The 20,904-nt window shown below is 39.9% G+C and overlaps 1 protein-coding gene across 2 annotated transcripts in view; it reads right to left on the bottom strand.

Annotated features, from left to right (window-relative positions):
• EML4 (EMAP like 4) overlaps nucleotides 1-20,904 on the bottom strand; it is a 148,919-nt gene that overhangs the window by 93,784 nt on the left and 34,231 nt on the right. The gene's annotated exons all lie outside the window — the stretch shown is intronic.

The following is a 20,904-nucleotide window of genomic DNA, read 5'->3' as shown; positions in this document are numbered from 1 at the left end:
AAATGACTTCTGTCTAATTATTTAGTTTATGCCAACAGAAAGATAAATATTGCTTCTGCCACGCAGAATTGGGGAAACAGCAGTGCAAAGACGATCTACAAACTGTTTTCAAACAAAGAACTTTCAAAAGAAAATATCTACTAGAAATATGGCACTGCTTAAGGGTTGTTTATCCTTTCAGAAAATGATTAAATGTCATTCTTGCATGTCAAAACACCTCCAGATGCTGGCTGGTTCCATTAACACATTGCTGCAATTGTGACTATTTTTACTGCTTTTAAAAGTAGTAAAAAAACCCCTAAGAGTTTAAAAACCAAGAGAATTGGAAAGAGCACACTATTTATGACAGAGACGAGTAAGTTTGTTGTTTACCATCCACTCTGAAGTGCTGAGGAGGTAGAAAAGCCTTTATGAACAAACCACCACCAAAAAGCACAACCCTTCCCACAAAGTTAGCTCTGATTAAGGATGTCCAGCACAAGACTTGTGGATGCAGAGGGCTTGCACAGTGGGTGATCAGCTCAGCTGTGCACTGGGGTGACGTTTGACTGCACTGCAATCATGGGGAGGGGACCCCACCCCATCCCACAGGGTGGCTCAGACATATGGCAAGCCATGTAGGTGAGGGACAAACCTCCCAGGTGCCAGTCTGGCTTTATCTAGACTGACAGGAACACCTTTTGGCTTCTAGACTTCTGCATATGCCAGCATAACCCAAATCTTCCACTGAGGGGTGGGGTGATCATCTCCATTTGTGATGATGCAGCAGAAACACAGCTTCTCTGATTTAAATATTACTGAGTACAAGCAAAGGTGATGTAGGTGTTAGGCCTTAAGCTATTCCCTGACTTCAGAGGCTGACCTTACCAAAAGATCATTTCCAGCCACACAGTTGTGATATATTATATGTAACAGCTGTACAGTGCATCAATTAATTACCCTTCCCATGGCACAGACTACCAAACAAAGTGGTTTAAAGGGAATCTGCAGAAACAGTTTTATATCCATGCCATTCCTTTGAATTTAGTTGAACAACAGATTTTTGTACTCGTAAGGAGAATGCGTCACAATAATAAACATTCACAATAATAAACATCATGTCTTATTTACAAATATAGGATTGAACTATTGTGAAATCCCCAGGCAGGGTTTAGGACCTATGCTATTGGAAAAACACACAAGATAAATAAACAATTATATTTTTTCAAGAAGTCAAGTATGGAAATTCCTGTTTACTTCTCTTGTTTTTCAGTAGTGTCCTCACTATCCTAAAACTTGGTGAATATAAAATGGGAGGAACAAGCCATACTATTTCCACAAATTGCTTGTTAAAAAAAAAAAAAAAAAAAGTTTTTAGAAGGAATCACATTGACCCACACACAGAAGTCAAAAGAGACCTTTCAACTAAGTTAAAAATAAAATCTCCCAGAGTATAAGTCATGCTTACTTGAAAGTCTGAGTAACACTGTGGACATTAGCATTTTTTTCTTCCTGTAGGAATAATACTATTACAAAAACCTGGCACAACTGATCCTATTGCCAGCCTCTCTCTCTGGAGAGGAACCAAAGCACAGTAGGAGACAACAAGCACCCCACCATTTTAACTGGTAGCTCTTTCACAGGAGTGGAGATGAAGGTCAACTTTTGACTACAGAAGTGTGTTGGTATTGCCCAAAAAAAAACCCAAAACATTCAATAGGTTAAAACAAAACAAAACACAAACAAACAAACAAACCAACCCAAAACCCAAGAAAAACAAAACCAAAAAAAAAAAACCCCAAAAAACCACCAAAACCCCCCCCCCCCACCTTCCTCTGGATCACCAATCCTGTTATGACAGCTAAAAGTCAAAGCAAGGAACAAACAGGTTAATTTCAAAGAGGGAGAAAGAGAGAGAGGGAACTGTGATGTGCAGTAGAGGTCTAAAGGAACTGACAGACTGAACAGCTGTGTCACAACAAGGACACATCATTCTACAGGGGAAAAACACCGCGCAAAAAAAAATGGAGATGGTCCTTGATGGCTTTAAGAAATGCAGCTGTATTTCTCAAGAATCGAGCTTACTAAAGATTCAGAGACTGGCTAAAGGTCACAAGCAGCAGGAGTTTGATGGTATCATGTTGCCTAAGAGGCATTTCCACACACTGTGGAACCACCAGCCCTAAGAGGTGGGGATGCTCACGGCAACATATGATCAACTCACTACGTCCTTAATTCACCACGGGACACTCCTGTACTCCAGATCTGCGTAGTTATCATCAAGTAATAAGAGATGAAAAACAAGAGAACAATCTAGAACACACTGAAATCCTAAGTTTCAAAGGCATTTAATCGAGCCTCAAATGAAGAGTTTACCCATCTGTCCCTTAAGAAGGATGAAGTTCATTACCGAAGTGAATAGAGTAGTAGAGGTGGTAGGGCTACGACTAAAAGCAACTTTCTGTGCTAGCAAAAGACACAACACTACTAACTGCTCTAAGCTCCTAGCATCTTAGGGTAAGAAATAAACTATATATATTTGCATTCAAAATAAAATAATAAAAACTATTTTCATGCCCTGCTTTTTTAATACAGACTACAGAAGCATTTGTATTGTTTTAACATGTAAGAGTATGAATTTCACAGGTTTCATCTAACTAGCTCCTAACATGCAAGTTTACACCATGAATCACAGAATGGTCTGAGTTGGAAAGGCCTTTTAAGTTCATTCAGTTCCAACCCCTTGCCGTGGGCAGGGACACCTTCCACTAAGACCAGGTTGCTCAGAGCTCCATCCAACCTGGCCTTGGATGCTTCCAGGGATGGGACAACTTTTCTGCCAGGGGTTTCTCACAGTGCAAGGGTCTCACCACTCTCACAGAGAAAAATTTCTTCCTAATACTCAATCTATACCTACTCTCAATTTGAATCCATTCCCCATTGTCGTGTCACTACTGGCTCTTGTAAAAAGTCTCTCTCCATTGCTCTTGTAGGCTCTCTTCAGTTACTGGAAGGCTACAATTACATCACCCCACAGTTTTCTCATTTCCATGCTGAACAATCCCAAATCGCTGAGCTTTTCCTCACAAGGGAGTAATGAGCACAGTTCTGCCACAAGATTTTCAACCAGAAACTTGACAACACCTTTACACATAACTTTTAATCCAAAGGGGTTTGTGTGTGTGTTTCTTTTTTAACACTAAGTTCTGAACATATAACTTCCATTTGAAATACTTTCTCTCGTGTCAGCTTGCACCATGTTTAAAGTGCTATACAAAACCAAATGGAGAATTGCAGAACTCTTAGATGCACATGGTTACACAGATTTTAAATTATGGACGTAATAAAGCATCATTACACTTACAGTCTATGATGCTCTCTAGTATTCAAAATTTTTAAAATGAGCAACACTTCACCTCAAGACAGTCTTGGGATACAAAAGATGTCCAAACCTTAGTAAAGTGATTAGTTAACAGATTTTTTTTTTTTTTTTTTTTAATCATACACACCAGAGGTTGCATCTGACCACTGAATTATTCAGTTGAATACACAATTTCTCAGAAAAGACCACATTCCTCTTTTTTCTATCCTCAGGCCAAAAGAATCTATAGCATGTTCAGGAAGTTTTAGTCAAAACGAGACAAGAAGACAAACAGTAACAGTGATTTATTTATCTGCAAGCCTGTAATCACTCACAGAAGCTCATAGGACTCCGAGCACCAGACAATGTTACACTTTCTATATAAGTTTTATTTAGTAGCAATGTCTTTGCCTGCTACCTCCACGAACAGAAAACTCAGCTACTTCCTCTACCAACTGCTAGTGACTGACTGACTACCTTAACACAGCCCACAGGAAAATCTGCTCGAGAGTAACAAACCTGCAATGCTGGACATTTTATTCTATTTCTCTGTATACTCATTGTAAATACTCTGTATTTACAGCATGAGTAGGTGTAGGTGTGTTGGGCTGTTTAAATGAGGACTTCTACAGGAAAGCATGCACTACCGAATTACACGGAAGGACATCAGAACAAATAGAATGGTACTAGATAGTAATGAGAAGATTGGCTTAAATATTGAGAAAATTCCAATCCGTTTCTGAAGTTTCCCCCTAAATGTTGCATGTTTCTTTAGGCATCACTTGAAGATGCACCCCAGTGGCAACACAACAGATTTGAAGCACGTTCTTCCCCATCAAATACACGTTTTTTGACTATTCTGTCGAATTGCTCAATGTTCTGCCACCCCATGTGAAAATAGAGTGTAAACTTTTACTACAGCAATCAGGAATTAATGAATTGTTGCAAGTCACTTGAGCAGCTTTCCTACACTTACATAGCTCAGATATTAACAAATTTACACATTTGTATTGCAAACCTAACCCTCAAAACCACTTTTCTGAAAAGGTCTGCCACCCTACAAGGTGGCTCACAAGGAAGCAGCTCCTCCCAGCTCCTTTAAAACGAAGTGAAGGGAGAGCAGTTGAGGACTGCAAATGACTATACTTCATATCTTTCAAGATTTTCTTAACAGAAGATTTATACCTCAGTATTTTTCTTTGCTGTGCTCCTGACAGAATTCCAATCACTCATTTGGTCTCACCACGGGAGAATGACACGATTTAATGAGTAACTCATTTGATGGGTTATCAGGCAACTGATTTTATCTGCTTCACTGCTATCAAGAGGTCAGCACTACCTTCCATTACGGCAAATTACAGGTTTTCATGCATACCTGCAATCAGATGAAATTAAGTTTGTTCTTGCATCATCCTCAAAGCCCACAGAGGATATGTGCATTGGAGAAACGTGGGGAGAAGTGGAAAGAGGAGAATTAAATTAAATAATAATTTGGAGGAAGCATCTTAATGTTTTCACTGATGAAATCAGATCTATGGCATTAAAAAGGACATGAGAGAACATGGCTTATTTGCATTGTCTCCTTCCTTTCCTTATTTATAAACGAATTGTTATTCTTAGGCAGGATAGGAAGAAACATTGGAAGGAATGTACTAGCAAACAGTAAACTCAGTTTGTAATCCAATCTTAATCACCCACCTGAAGAGCCGTACAAAGTGGTCTCCAATTATGCTACATCTGGGACCACTGAGCAAGGGCATCACAAGTAAACATCAACATATGACAAGCATTTAGTCTACTTAAAAAATACATATACTCTTTTTTTAAAAATAAAAATTGCATTAATCTGTAGTCACAATAATGTTGAAATGTTAAACAGCTGTTTATTTCCACGAAGCCCTCCAGCCTACAAGAACACAACTCCAAGCAATACCTTGGGCTGTCTGTACCCCACGCACACATGTGCTGTGGAGCACCTTGATGCAGGTGGGGACAGCAGAGTGGCTTTCCAGCACGGGTCCCATCTCCTGCAGACAGGATGGAGTCAGGCAGCAGCTGCGGGAATGGAGCCGACCATTCCTGACAACAGGCCAGAAAACACTTGCAGATAACTGTGTGCAAGGTACCACCCTTCACTAAAAGGATTAAGAGTGGAAATAGCACGTACTTGGCACAAACCTCTGAGTCAGGAGTTTGGTTTAGACCATTAGCAAATTAGCAGTTTAAACTGGATTCGCTGGTGGAAGATGTGATTTGGTAGGAAAGTTCTAGATCCTGCTGCCCAATTTAGCAGGGAGGAGCCTGGCTGGTGGCTGAGCACTGGAAGGAAGTGGGGCACAGCTCTGAACACAGACCACCTCTCAAGTGAGGTGAGGGACAGGCTAAAAATCCAGGAGGTGCTCCAGCTGACTGGAAAGAGAACCAGGACTCACCTCCGGACTATTATACCCTATGCTCTGATACAATTTGCAGTAACGTGGCAAATTTCAAGTTACTACAGTAGGTATCCTCATAGATACAAAAGTCTTCAGAAAAACTTTTTATCAAGACCACACCCTAATAGCATTTGGATAGCTTGGGTTATATTAAATATTAAATGACGCTTTCATTGCTTCATATAAGGCATCACGTTCCCAGTAACTGAGTATCAGAGCTACTTTTGTAAAAAGAATGGCTATTAATATTGTTACACCATCAGTTAAAAAAATTGCTTTTGCAAATTATTCAAGTATTTTGATTTCCCACACTGTTTTGCTAGGGGAAAAAAAAAAGTTTAATAAACTCTTTATAAAGATGACAAAACCAGTAGTATGCTGACTTAATTGAATAACAGACAAATAATCTGCTTTAGAGTACAGTGCTGGATTTTTTTTATTATTATTATTTTAATGATCTGTTGTTAAAAGAGAAGGAGTGGGGGAGGAATCTCAGCCTCCTATTGAGAGGTGGTGGTGGGAGTTTGTTCTACAACCGCAAAAGTACATTTCAATATTTGGTGTAGCTGGAGGAGAGTGAAGCCTCCCAGAGTTGGGTGAGGCTGTCTGCTGGGCAGAGCCACCAGGTAGCAGGATCTGTTCACAGAGATGCAGTTTGAACAGGACAGCCAGACACAGTGCCAGGTTAAATTAACTATCTTAGTTTAAGCTGTGTTCTGAAGCCACCTCAGAACCCATCTTGCTGGGAAAAGGGCAATTTTTTTGACCTTGTGTCAGTTAATTCACGATCACTTCCCCCATACATATATGCGATTTTCATGCTTTTTCCTTTTGTAACTTTGAGGGTTGTTAAATTTCCAGTTTTTCTAAAAAAAAACCCCACAAATTCTCTTCCATATACTTCACAGCTTCACCAAGCATGGTCTTAAAGAAAACCAAACTCTTAAAACATTCCTGATGAAATCATATCCATTAGCAGTAGAGCTGATGATGTTAAAAAAAAAAACAAAAACAAAACCACACACACAAACAACAAACCAAAAAAGCCAAACAAACAGGAAAGGAGAAAAAAAAAAAAAATTTAAAAAAAAAAAAATCAAACAACAAAAAAAATCCACATCCCCACACAAAAAAACCCTCCCACACACCACCAACACATCTGGAGCTGTACAAAGCCTCCTCTAGTAGGAGGTTCTATCCCTGGATATGCATCTCTTGGTCATGTTCACTTCACTTTGGCTTACTTGAGCATTCATGACAAAAATGAACAAAATTATTTTTACGGCCCACATTGATTGTTCCAATGCATGCTGATCCTATCTCCTACAAACAGAGCCAGGATTTAATTGCACTGGAGCATTAAGCAGAAAGACTTTAAAACTCTTTTCTGTTTAACCTGTCTGAATTGCAAGTGGCTGTATCAGAAAGGACTGAAGCACGTGCCATTCTGAAAAATAACCTGCAGTGATATATATGGGCAGGTGCGTTCCAAAGTCACTTCAAAACACATAAGCAATAAAAAAGAATTACGAGTTTGCCTTTCTTCCTTCACAAAGATTAACACAATTTTAGGTTCATAAAAAAATAACCACATACCTTGCTCTAGGCATTGCTGGATTATTCCCAACACATTTAGGAGGAGCTGCACATTGACAGCAAATCCACCCAGATGAATTATCAATGCAAAATTCCTAAAGTTCCAGTTTAAGCCAGACAAGACTGTGTATTTTTTGCTTCTATTCATTCTTCTGGATGTAAGCTGAAATTCTGTGCCCATTACAGTTTTATAACTCCTTTGTAGATTATGAAAACAAAGAAGTAAAGCATATCAATGAAAACAAATTCATGGGTTTTTTCCATAGTAAGAGTCAAATTTCCAATCCACTGGAAAATCCAGCAAGGCAGCAATTTATTAGCCATGCTGAACAAACAGAAGTCCACAACAGGACTGCAGACACACAAAGTGAAAACCAAAACACAAGCCACATGAACACAGACCACCCTGCAAACCCTCCTAGTGATGGGATGGATTTCCTTACTCCAGCCAGTATTTTATTCCCCGAAGCTCACACTGACCAAGGCCCTCCTAAGGACCCTTGGCTGCATTGATTTTCCTGTCAGAACAAGACAAGAGCTGCTTCCAGCTCTGTGCCAGACATGAATGACACACACCAGCCCCATGGTGTCTCCAAAGCAAGGACAACCTCCTGGGGGAACCATGGAAGGAAGAAAAAGCCACAAATTCCTTGCATAGAGGGTCTATTTCCAAATTCCTCCAGGGATTGCCTTTAAATAATGGCATTAAAATTGTTTACCCCTCTTGGACAACACACACAAAGGTGCTAATTCCAGAGATTTGGGAATAGAGGTGTCATATTGGCATTTTTGGCACTAAGGGCCAAGCAGAAAATAAAATTTAGGGGATGTTAGCAAAGAGAAGAAAACAGATGGCCAACAAAATACCTTTACTCCCTTTAAATATTTTCTTTTATCCTGTTTTTGCTTTTCTTGCCTATTCAAAGCATGAATGGTTGATGACAGGAACTGTTTTGAGGCTCTTATTATACTAAAAGAGGTACTAACATGAAAGAATATTTTTTTAAAGTTTTTAATCTAGTAAATTTCTTGTACTATTTCTGCCTAGAAACAAATAATCTTACTCCAGGATTTTTCACAACATACACAATTCCAGTCCCATCCGGACATCAAAAAGACTGCAAAAAACAGATTTAAAACTTACACTTAATTTCCCTCTCCAAAAGGACCTTGACAAAAATGAAACCCACCCCTGGAACAGCAAAGATTAAAAACATTTATTTCAAATCCTTATTTCTCGTTTTTCTCTCTCTTCCTTAGTCTAAAAACTGAAAGATCTGGCAACTAATCCTTCTTTTGTCAAGTGGCAAATAATAAAACTCAACAAGATCTGCACTCCTCCAAACAAAGGCGAAAGGCTCCCTTCCTTAACAAAGCAGGACCTGATTGCAGTACTCCCTAGATCTCAACATGAATTCATCTTAAAAACAACCTGCTTGTGGGGTTAAGCAGGTTCCTTAGTGATAGGAGCAAACAAGATCCCACCTGCACAGAGGACCAAAAAGCGACCTTGAAGATTGATTTGTCCGTACGCAAACTGCGCCGGTGACCCACTGACCTGGCCCCTCGGAGCAGCGCACTGCGGGTCAGAAAGGACAAAGCAGCACCAGGATAGGAGGTGACTACTGCAAAATTCAACTGAGTTACAACACGGGCCACACCTGTTCAGTGACCATAAAGGACAGGAATTACTCCGTCAAGGGAGATGACAAAATGATATTTATTAATGAGTTGGTCTGGGGTTCAAAACTTTTGAGATCCTTTCTCGGCATGGGGAGATTACATAGACATTAAAAACACGCCCACCTGTTAAGGAAGCAGCAGCAGTAATATGTCTGGGGCTACTCGAATATTAAAGTCTACAGACAATATTAGGCAGAAGTCTCAACAGTTGACAGTACTGAACATATTGCACATAGAAAATCACCTGAACAGTCTTACTGCACATGCTGCAAAGATAAATTGTGGAGCATTAAAAGAAGTTGTTAGACAGGATGTGTCCTACTTCCTCTTCCTTCTCATTGAAAACTAAACAACATAAATCACAACCAGTTATTTCAAATGTAATCAACACATGCCAGGCATCAATACTTGCTAATGCTTTCTCTCTGCCCATCTCTCCTTACCATTAACTCATCAGAATAAAAAAATTCAAGCAAAACCCCCCCCCACCCTCTGCACACCCTTGCCTACAGACCCATAACCAGCAGGGCTGATGATGTCTTCCTTCCACTTTTGGAGCTTAAGTAAAGCTAAGCAAACAAAAAAAATACAACAACCACAAAAATCAATCAAACAAAAATTAGAGGGGGAAATAAGGGGGGGAAAAGTAGGGAAAAAAGCAAGAGGAAAGGGGAAGAAGAAAGCAAACACAGAGAACAGAGCCATAAAACCCCACAACGGTACAACAATATATGCAGCAGAACCAGACATACAATTAAAATTTAACCATTCAAAGCTTACACGGTTTCACATCACCATTAACATCTATCATCCCTCTTTTAGAGGGAGAAACCATCCACAGCTTTCACAGCTTCACATCACCATGAACGTGTGCCATCCCACTTTCACAGGGAGGAACCACCAACACCTGCCTGTACAGCACAAGGACCTACAAGCAGATGCATTACTGTGCACGTGGAATTAGAAAACAACCCGAGTCAGTAATTGGTGTCATCAGGCATTTTATATCAGTCTTTCCATTCCTAAACCTTCTCATAGCCTAAAATTGAAATTAAAGGTAAAGGGATCACATCTGGAAAAAGAATCATACAACTTCTTGTTTTCAGACAGCCACATTCCTCGTATGGCAGTTAAAAACCTGCCAGAATTTCCCCTATAAACATGTTTCCAGCAATTTCAGCTCTCCCACACAGACTTCAGTCCCCAAGTAACAGTCTCCTGCAGAAAAGGTTGTTTTTCATAAACACACACACAGATAAATTGGCCACACATTTCTCTTGCATGATGCATTGTTTTCCACATGCTAGCACCAGAGCGTCCTACCGCAGCTGACAATTCAGAGACTCAAAAGAAAAAGCATTAGCCTCTCAAGAAAACAAGTCTTTTCCACATTATGAAACACAAGAAGCAGGCTGAGAGAAACAACCTTCGAGAGGTGGCCAATACCTACACACAAAGGATAAAATTGCCAGGTAGGGTAGTCAATGAGGGAGGAGAAAGAAAGAAGAAACAGCCAATGACCACTTTGGAGAGCAGCTGAGATCCTACAGAGATCTACACCTGTAGTCCACAGATTCTCACTCATATAACATCAAAGGGAAGGGTGAACTCCTGAGAAACTAGCATGTTTTATTTTTTGAAAAACCCAAACACAAACATGAATGATAGCAGTGGCGCGGCCATAAAAGCTGAAGGATTCCTTGGGTCAGTGGTCGTGACCAGTCACAGGTCAGCAGGGATGCTGTCCCAGTTAGCTCACGCTGTTGGACAGCAGAGAGGACCAGCAGCTCAAGCAATCACAACCCAATCCTGACCACTCATGAGACACAGTCAAACAGTCTGGCAGAGGGTACTCAGTTGCTTTTCCAAGCTAAGGAACAAACTTATTAAGGAGCCCAGACTACCTGGATGAATAAAAACCTGACCTGTGGTGTTAAAAATAAGCAAGAAACCTTTTTTTTCCCATAAGTGAAGAAATCTTGAGAAAGAAAAGCACGTTTTAGAGGTTACAGGGCACCAACAGAAGAGTAAAAACCAACTGGGAGCCTGCTTGAGCTGAACCATGCTGAAGAAAACCTGGGGCATCACTGTTGCTATGCGCTACAGCTTCAAAGGAAGGGGAGAAAGATCTCTACACACTGAGGTGCAAGAGATCATTTAGGAAAAAAAAAACCCAAGCAGGAACAAGCACCAAAGAAAATGTTTTGCCTTCCATTTCAATAAAGATAAAATGACACACTGAAAATGAGGATAAGGTAATAGTGCCACATACAGTGTGGAGACAAAATGGGACCATTTACAAATAAAGAAATAAGGGGATCTGGATAATCTCCATTCCACAACACTGAAATAATTGGCACTAGCAACAGCAACAGACATGCCAAAAATCACAAGAGGGAGGGGGGAAAGGAAGTCTTTTGGGAGAGAAGGAAGAGCAACCTTGGTGCTACAAGTGCAAAAGCATGACCTCGATAAGACAAGACCTGAACAAAAGAAACCAGAGAAATGTAATTGAGCAGTGAAATGAAGACAAGGCAAATTTTATTTTACCTGAGTAATTTATTCCTCAAAAAAGGAACCAAAGAGCTTACACCACTGAACTTAATCCAGAATTAAAGCAAGAACTGATGTGATAAACAGCAGTATTTAAGGTATAACATTTTAAAGATGAATGAAGCACTGGTTTAAAGACAGGCAACAAGAGATAAGATATCCAAACAAAGAGAAGATGCGTGTTCCTTGGATTTTGTGACATCAGGGCCATACCTAAGTTACATAGTAACTATACAAAAAAAAAAGCAGGTATACAATAATGACTTCTGGGAGATCAAAGTTTGGACAATTTGCTGTTCCCAACGGCATCTCCCAGAGGCTGGACAGTCCTTTGGGCTAGCTGGAGCAACACTAGCATAATGAAATTTAAACACATAAAGTGAAAAGCAACTCTGAATAATAACTTCTGCTGTGATCCAGTAACAGGAGATGAGGGGGAGAAGGGAGCCATCAGAGCATCAACTGCTGTTTGAGACTGATGCTTTGCAGGACTTCTACACACACAATAAATGGATATTTTCAACAGAAAACCAGAGTGATCAATTATATAAGGCGCTGGCAAACCACTACTTGTAGCTTACACATATATTTGTGGCTAGCAAGTCAAAACCAAACCAAACCAAACCACCTGCCTTTCCCAAAACCAGCTTACCAGAAACGGGTGCAGGCAGAGAAGACAACTCAGAGCACTGTTAAAAAAACAAACAAACAAACAAAAACCAAGCAACAAAAACCTGTTTTATGAGGGAAGCTAAAGCACTTGGGATCCTCTAGCTTAGCAATGAAGAGCTGAAAGTAACAGAGCTCTGTAGGCATGTTTATGCCAGGCAGGATGGATCTCAGGGAAAGGAAGGGGGTGAGGTGGGAAGCACAGGCTGGTGGAAGGACTCCCACTGCCCCAAAGCTTGAGGCATTACTCCATCTGGACTGGCAAGCTGTACTTCAGCAAACTTGGAAACAAACTCCAGCAGGTTCTGCACAGCATCTTATATATTCTCTACTGTCTGAAAGAGTTTTTCCTGGGAGGGACTTCTGTAGCTTAGGTATGGTGTGTTCCCCCACTCAGCCAGGCATTTACATTTAGCACATTCCCTGCAATAACAGAGATGTAGAAAAAAAGGTCTCTGAACTTTTCTGTTGCCTCCCTAGGGCACACTATGCTTTATTCACGCTCTGTCATTTTATAAAGGCTTTAAATGTGTTAGAACACATGGAAAATGGGAGCAACAGGCCCATCTAGATTGAAACTTTTCTATTTTACACGACTGTTTGGGGAAATTGTCCCCTTCAGCACTCCATTCCCAAGTCAGCTGTACTTTAATAGTCCATTACAAGAGAAGAAACAAATCTCAATATTTACTTTTTGTTGAACTATCAGATAAACGCTGGGTCTATTTCTGTTCTATTCACATTCTCCCACAATTTCCATTACAAGGTATGCACTAAGCATTTTGACAAGAAGTTCCCCACTGCTAAAAGAAAAAAACGGAAAAGTTTATTTAGGTTTTAGGTTCAAACTCAAATAAATTTTCAAAATTAAACTGAAATTCCCTGCCCCTTACCCCACTGCAAAACAGGCTCACACAACCTAAGAGCTCACAGACACAAAAAACTCTTGTGTTCAAAGTGAATTTCAATTCCATTTTACAGGCAACATCCCTTGGTTTAATTGTCCTGAAATACCAACAAAATCTACACATTTTTTGCATTTCTTTGATTAGAAATGCCTCATGAGGCCTTTTGTTCTCTTCACATTTTTGTAAGGCATCCAGCAAACAGGACTACCTGCACTGGGTGTCATACAGAATACAGTACCAATTAAAATTAATTTTTAATCATCTAATTGTTAGGATATGAATATATGCTGTTGCTTGCTTTAATATTCTGCGTAAAGCCGGCATTAAAACCCAAATAAGCTATCTGTATGATACTTCAACAGCAAGCCCACAATAATTTGTTTTCAGCAAATTTACATGTAACTTTTTGTGTGCCACACCTCAAGTCTCTCCCTTTACTTGAAAGCACGACACTATTCTGGCAAACCAGCCATCTTTCCCGCACTCGCCTTCTCCAGCCTTTCTTAGCTTTTCTTTTTTTAAAACACAAGTTCAGCTTGCCATATCCTGTAACATTTTGGAGGAATTATTACCTTTGAAAAAAGTTGCCTTCTCCATCTGGCAAACACGCCCCATTTAAAAAGCAGCAGCCTGCTCCTAAATCTATAGCAGCAAGATGAGCGATGAAAGGAGGAAAGTGCTCTTGACTTGAACAACTGATTATGACTTTTATCCCTGCGACATGGCAGGCTCACAGTCAATCAAAAACAAACAAACAAACAAAAACCAAACAAACCAAGCAAACAAAACAAACAAACAACCCTGAAAGGACAAATATATTAAGCCTACTTCATTTTCCTTATTCTTTCTTGCATATGAATGATGTGGTCTAAACCTCACTGAAAAGCTCTGGCTAGACTGGAATATTAAAATAGATAGCATGTGCATATAAGAACCTGAAACTACAGTCCTAAAGTTAATATCCCCTTGTATTTCAGTTCATGTTCAAGTGCTGCTGTTTGCAGGTCATCTGCCTCTATATCACATTTCTACTGTTCAAAACCTGATAAAGGAAGCAAACACACAAAGAAAAGTAGCTGTGTAGGATACAGAGCTTAAAAAAAAATAAATCAAGACTTTCTGACTGCAGGAATTAGCTTTCTTTTTTCCTTGCCTTTTAGTGGAAGAGCTAGAGATGTCTCACAGAATGTTACTTGCAGAGCAGTGGTGTTACTTTGCTGGATTTTTTTATCAGGAAAGGCATAAATAAGGACAATATACAACCTAACCAAAACTCTTCAGAGTAGTATTTTTCTCTAACCAGCTTTCTCTGCCTTGTAAGAAAGCAGTTAGACTTGCTAACAAGAATTTTGTCCTTTCTTTTCTTTCTTCAAAGGGACATGTGGTTATTTTGGGCACCATGTCAACATGTTCTTGCCTGCTATAAACCAGCTTTGAAATTATACTACGATAAGTTAATTTTGTACGTAGGCAAAAGCAAATGTGACAATTACACAAACCCCAGCCCCCTTGACCCCCCAAAAAGACTCATCCTGAGCAAAGCTGTTAGTTTCACATAGCAGTAAGGAAGAGAAGAAAAATCCACTTGATACTCTGAAAGTTTTCACAGAAAACTGATATATAAATTGTTTTCTTTAGATACACGGAGCTAAATATGGGGTTTATTACCACCACTGTTCAAGTACACTGACATCTAAAACTCAATCTAAACCAGCATTCCCACTATTTCTCCCACCAACATAATGAAGCATCCTTCAACTGATGGATTTGGCAGACAGAGTTGAGGAAACTGAGTTTCCAAAAGCACCACCTCAAATCCAGAAACCTCGGTGAGGATGCTCTGCCTTCCAGCCTGAACCCTGGGGGATGCACAGGTCCTTGGCTCCTGGCAAACACAGCCAGCCCAGACAAAAGAAAGCTCATGAGAAAAGAGAGCTCTCATGTGCCAGCAGGAAAGCCAAGTAACACCAGGAAGCCCCTGCTTAGTGGGCTTGGGAGACAGAATTGACAAGAGTCAATATCCTATCAGTGAAGCAGCTGAACATCTCCCTCTTGGCCTGATTAGTATCATTGTTTTAACTAAATTATTCTCTCCAAGGTTTCTTGGAGCCAGGCCCATAAACCAATGACCCAACAAGCCCATTAGGATTATTTCCTTTTCACAGATTATGTATGCAACAGAGAGTCAATCAGTCAGGACTGGGAAAAATAACAAACAAACAAATAAATAAATAACCACCAAGATTTTTTTCTTTCCTTTTATTCACTTTCCCCCTTCTTAAATACATAAGCCCTCAATAACTGAGAGCAGTTCTCTGGCTTTTCTGTATTTGGCACATGCTAGTCTTTGACTATGTTAAACAGAGTGCTTCCTCACGCACAAAGCATCAATTCTCTCCTCCTCAAGCTTGTGCAAGCTATCCAAACAACCTGAAGAGACAGGATGTTTAAGTTCAAAAATCACTCCCTGGAAGGCACAAAAAAGGAGCTTTTTCAAGAGCATCATCTGTGTCTGAAAAGCAACCCAAAGCACTATGCTAGCTCTGCCTATTTTTGATGATCCTGTGTAGCATTTTCATTTAACACTCATTCTAAGCAACTTTCATTTAGGGCTGTGGTGATAACACAGCAATCCTTCAGAAAATTTTTTTCTAGAAAATACTTCTGACAGCAACAAAATACTAAGACACAACAATTATTCCAGCAGTTCCCCCATTCTCCTCCCCAGAAATCAAGGGTAAAACTCCAAAAGGAACAGGAACTCTCAGTTTTTAGCCTCAATTCAAACACTATTATTAAAACTGAAGCAGAGTTGACCACTGGCAGTACAACAACCTGGTGAAACAAATGACACCCTGTGTTTGATGGTGGTGTTTCCTTCTGACCTGTGCACTGCTCAGACACAGCATCTCTGCTCCCTACCCTGGCTTCCTCAAAGCTAGAGGCAACCCTAATGTTTCTCTTCAAACCTACAAAAATGGTTTAACACCAACCAAAGGCGTTCTTTCTTGTTACTGAAGTAAGCTGGCAAAAAAGTCACATATATAACTATTTATCTTTTAAAATAAGTATATACCCTTATATATTTCTATATATAATATATACACATTGTATATGTGTATCATATGTATTTTATAAGCATTAATATAAAGAACAAAGTAAAGTCTCACTTTAAAATACTCTCTTCCTATCCCTGCCTCACCTTGTGGGTTTTTGGAAGTTTAAGGTTTTCAAGCAAAAGGTTACATCAAAGGATGCAATAGTCAAGAGCATAAAAGCATTTGTAAAAGGGAAACATATTATTCTTATTAAAGAACCTATTAGCTAAGTAATAAATTATCTCTTCCCAAATTTTTAAAAATTTATTATGCAAGTTAAGAAGAAATGACAATTTCCAGAAGCCCTACAGTAAAGGGATAGGCATCTACTACATGAATCCATAAAAACTGGGCATTAGTTTCCTTGAGCTTTTCGAAGCCTGAGACCAGAGATATATTTAATAAAAAAATTTAAAAAGTGGGGACAAAAATGGTACTTGGTACCCCTTGACCCATGACCTACACAGGTCAGCTTAGCATGGCCAAGGCTTTCCTCCCTCTCTCCCATTCTCACCTTCCAGCTGAAAAATATGATAAAAAGATGCTGTTCCTCCAAATACTGAACCAAACCCACAGTCAGTTTCTTTTTAATTTTACTAAAGAACATTTTGCATCTTGACACGTGGAATGCCAGCAGACAAAGATCCCTGAACAGGTACAGTGATCAGAACACATCTTGTTGAGCACTTCTGGACATGATAAAACTACAGCCACTTCAGAACTGCCCACTAAGCCTTTAATAAAAGCCCAGTTTTGTACTGACACGGCCAGAAACGGTGAAGATCTCTAAAGTGTTTTTCGAGTCTCGTAAACACAGGCTTACGAGCTATTAACAAAAATGTCAAGAATTCCCAATATAGAATATACAGAAAGCATTTCCTTAGCATTATCTTTTGTGTGCCTGAGCACCAGGCCCCAATGCATCACAACAAGCAGCAGAACAACGTCTCAATGGCACAGAGGGCATTCTTCTCCGCGTACGCACTTTGTAAAACGACCCACTTCTTTTGACCACGAAGAAAAGGTGACAAATTATTAGGTGCCTAGCATTGCCCTACCAACCCAAACACACACCAGCATCCTTTTAATCTAGACACTCGTCACAATATTAATTTATGGAAATGCTCACTTTGTAGGAACAGCAGACATATGTTCACACAGATTCTCCAAATGTATACACACACACACATGCTCTCAAGCAACCTGCCCTCCCCACCAGAGGAGCTGACAAGATGCTCCTAGAAACACGGACTCTTCGTCATTTTACACACTGAAATGTACGTGCTGAAGTAAACGCTTCTTTCCCTGGAAAAACAGAATAGTTGTTCTAATTAAGTCAGTACCTTAGAAATCCGCTCACTAGCAGCAAAACAGAATAAATTAGCTCTTCACCCACGATCAGGCAGTGAAAAAAAAAGCTTTATTTAAAAGCCAGGTATATTGTTCCAGCTAAGTGCAAGCCAATGACTTCAAGTGACATTTACTTTGGCAACCTCACACAAATCAAGATCACCCACTTTGCCTTCAAAAAGGGATTTTGGATCGACCACATTAATGGGCACTCTTCATTCCAAGTACGCCAGTTCACACAAATCTGGTTTTCAATAGAAAAACTCACAGACTAAAACTATTTCAATTCTCCTTGGAAGAAAATAAGCTTTTTGTGAAAGTTGGCAGTGTCCCTTGCCTTTTCTTCAGTTAAGAGAACAAAGTCGATGCAGGAGAGGTGGAACTCACCATGCAAGAAATACTGTGAGAGCACAGAACAAACTGTGTTTTGCAGGGATCTGTAATGGCATGGACACAAGCACCTTTTGTAACCAAAGCACAATGAAGTGGGCAAATTGCGAACAAAAGGCAAGGGCGTCTGAAGGCTGCTCAGAGAAGACGTAATAAAACACATCTAAGAAGCTCCCAGTTGCCTGAGCCCAGAGATGAAACAGGGGAAGGCTGTATACAGAGTGTACGGAAAACTGCTGCTAAAGGGGAAAACCAACAAAGAGCACAATAGCCCAGGAGAGCAGAGCAACCTGGACGAGCGAGGCAGAATCCTGCCTTTCCATTACGCCCCTGAACCAGAGCCCAAACAGCTCCAGCTCACAGCACACTGGCTCTCCCAAATCCTCCTGCCTTACAAGCCCAAAATGCTCTGGGCTGCACTTCTCCATTTCTGAGGAGCTGTTCCACAACCCATCACAGCTACGAATCTCAGGGTTAGAAACATTTCAAAGGCAGTTGGGTTAAATCTTCCTAGCCTCTCCTGTTTAAAAATCAGCCATCAGCCCTAATCATCACTTACACAGAGTAAGCTTTGGTAATCTTCAGGCAAATGCATTTGGGTGTTAATTCCTGGGACAGGTAATAGAGATGGATGTTCTTTCCATAACTAGAGAACTTTCCTTGAGCTAATTGAAAACAGGCATATTTTGAGAAATGCATTCTACTGCCAATAGTCTAGCAGGGAGGCAATGCAAGAATGATTTACGAGCTGTGAATATCACGTAAATCTGTCTTCAAGTAAAAGGTTCATCTCTGCATAGAATAACTTTAAGTACTCAATTATCAACACTCTAAATTTTACGTATTTCCTAATAAAGCATAAAAATCCCACTGCACATCCCAGCCCTTCCTCAGACGCTATCACATACCAAATGAATGGGTATCAGTTATATCTAAACGCAGCCACAAAACCAAGCCTCAATTAAAACATTCTTAAATTAGATTATTTCATGTTTTTTCCGAATCTTTTACCATCCCATTTTCACATTACTTTAGCATTCACCACTTACTTTGTGGCCCAAGGGGAAGGCAACAGTTAGTCAGTCCTGGAAGTTGAAAGACCTTTTGCATCTATAACAGCTGTTGTATACCTCTTGCCTTATCCAGCAAGCTTTTTAAAATTCATTTCAATTTGAAGCCTGCATATTGCAGAGATAAAAAAAAAAAATTGCTCTAGGAAGCTATCAATAAATGTGAAACACTTGAACAACTATCCCAATTCTTGATGGACTTATGTCCCCCAGCCTCTTCTGAGGCACGCACAGTTTTCTTTTGTTTATCATTAAGGAGAAACTGCTCTTGAGCACCTGGATCTCAGGTGTCTCGTGTCTATCATAACTTTACTTCAAGTAAAGCTGAAGATATTCTCCCTGCACATCCCCAGTCTCACTGTCAGACTACACCGAACACATGATGTTTATTTGTATTGCAGCAGGCAAGTCTGCATATATCAGTGGGTGAAAATGCATTCAACGAGGAAATGTTTGGGGTTTTTTTCCCTAATGAAAAACCATGCTAAATACTTTAGTAGCCACATTAGAATCTTTAATGGAAAAAAAAAAAAAAAAAAAAAAAAAAAAAAAAAAAAAAAAAAAAAAAAGTGTTTCAGTATTTGGTGACCACTGCATCGGTTGGAAAGTGATGCCCATGAAAAAAAACAAACAAAAAACTGGGCTTGCAAATTCATTTTCCTAGCCTGTGCCTAGTGGAAAGTACAGTTTAGTCTCTCAAGGTACAGAATATGCCTGAATCCTTCACCAAGCACCTCCAAGAGACTTAGGAAAGGAGTGGTGCTGATCAGCTCTGGAAGTCCTGTCACAAAGCAAGCACAGGAGAGCAAGAAACACAACAGTATTAGCAAGTTAGAAGGGAGTTAAAAAAAAAGTCTATTTTTGTAAATTATGAGTTCTGCATGCCCATTTTAACTCATAAACAGTGGGCTGTGATGATGAATGGGGTATTGTACTCAACATGGTAGAAGATTACAAACTGCTCTCAGTGATGGTCTTTGGGAGTTGTCCCATAATTTGGCAGTAAATCAGGCAGGACAAAGACGAGGCACGGCTGAATGCAGCAACAAACAGACTAGAGAGACTCCACACGCCACTACTATCATTTCTTCACACGTCATTTGTAAAATGACTGCTTCATTTACTTCTGCTGTAAACAAAGATTTGACCCCTGGCATCGCATCTGACTGGGGAGCAGTATTAACAAAGCTCTGAATGCTCTCCAAGACCATGACTCTTGATTTCAGCCCTCTACACTCAGAAAACATTCAAACATGATGCTTAAAGCACTTTGGAGCTTAACAAAAATTAGAATCTGCATCCAAGGGTCAAATTTCAGAAATCTCAGTACGAAACTTTGGTATTTGATAATTAAAAGCCACGTGTGTACGCATGCACATAAACATGGATGGCTCCAGGCAGAAATGAACGGATCTGCTTTTGAAATCCTGATCCTTCAGGATTTAATTTGAAAACACTGCTGGGTTTTTTTTTTCCCCAAAGCAGTTAAAACAGCTAATTTGTAATTAAATGCCTGCTTGCAGTTTGATAACGGTGAGAAGTTGCACTCGCCAAAGACTTGTTCCTGAGTAGAGGTCAGTATATGCAGCCGGCACAGCACAGGGACCAACTCGGCACATTAACGGCAATATACACTTCAAAACTGTAATTGCTGTCCAAAACCTATTAATTTTGAAGGGATTCTTACAAATCCATAATTACAGAAAGGCAAATCCTCATCATAAAGCAATGAAAACGATATTCACACAGTCCTAGAGGGAGCACTTTCAGCAGCTTGGCTCATTAGAAATGTATTCTTGCATTAAACACCAA

This window comes from Hirundo rustica, chromosome 3 (genome assembly GCF_015227805.2).
Source record: "Hirundo rustica isolate bHirRus1 chromosome 3, bHirRus1.pri.v3, whole genome shotgun sequence".
NCBI classification, from domain to species: Eukaryota; Metazoa; Chordata; class Aves; order Passeriformes; family Hirundinidae; genus Hirundo; species Hirundo rustica.
Note: the sequence above shows the minus strand (reverse complement) of the source record. Positions and strands in the feature narration are given on the sequence as shown.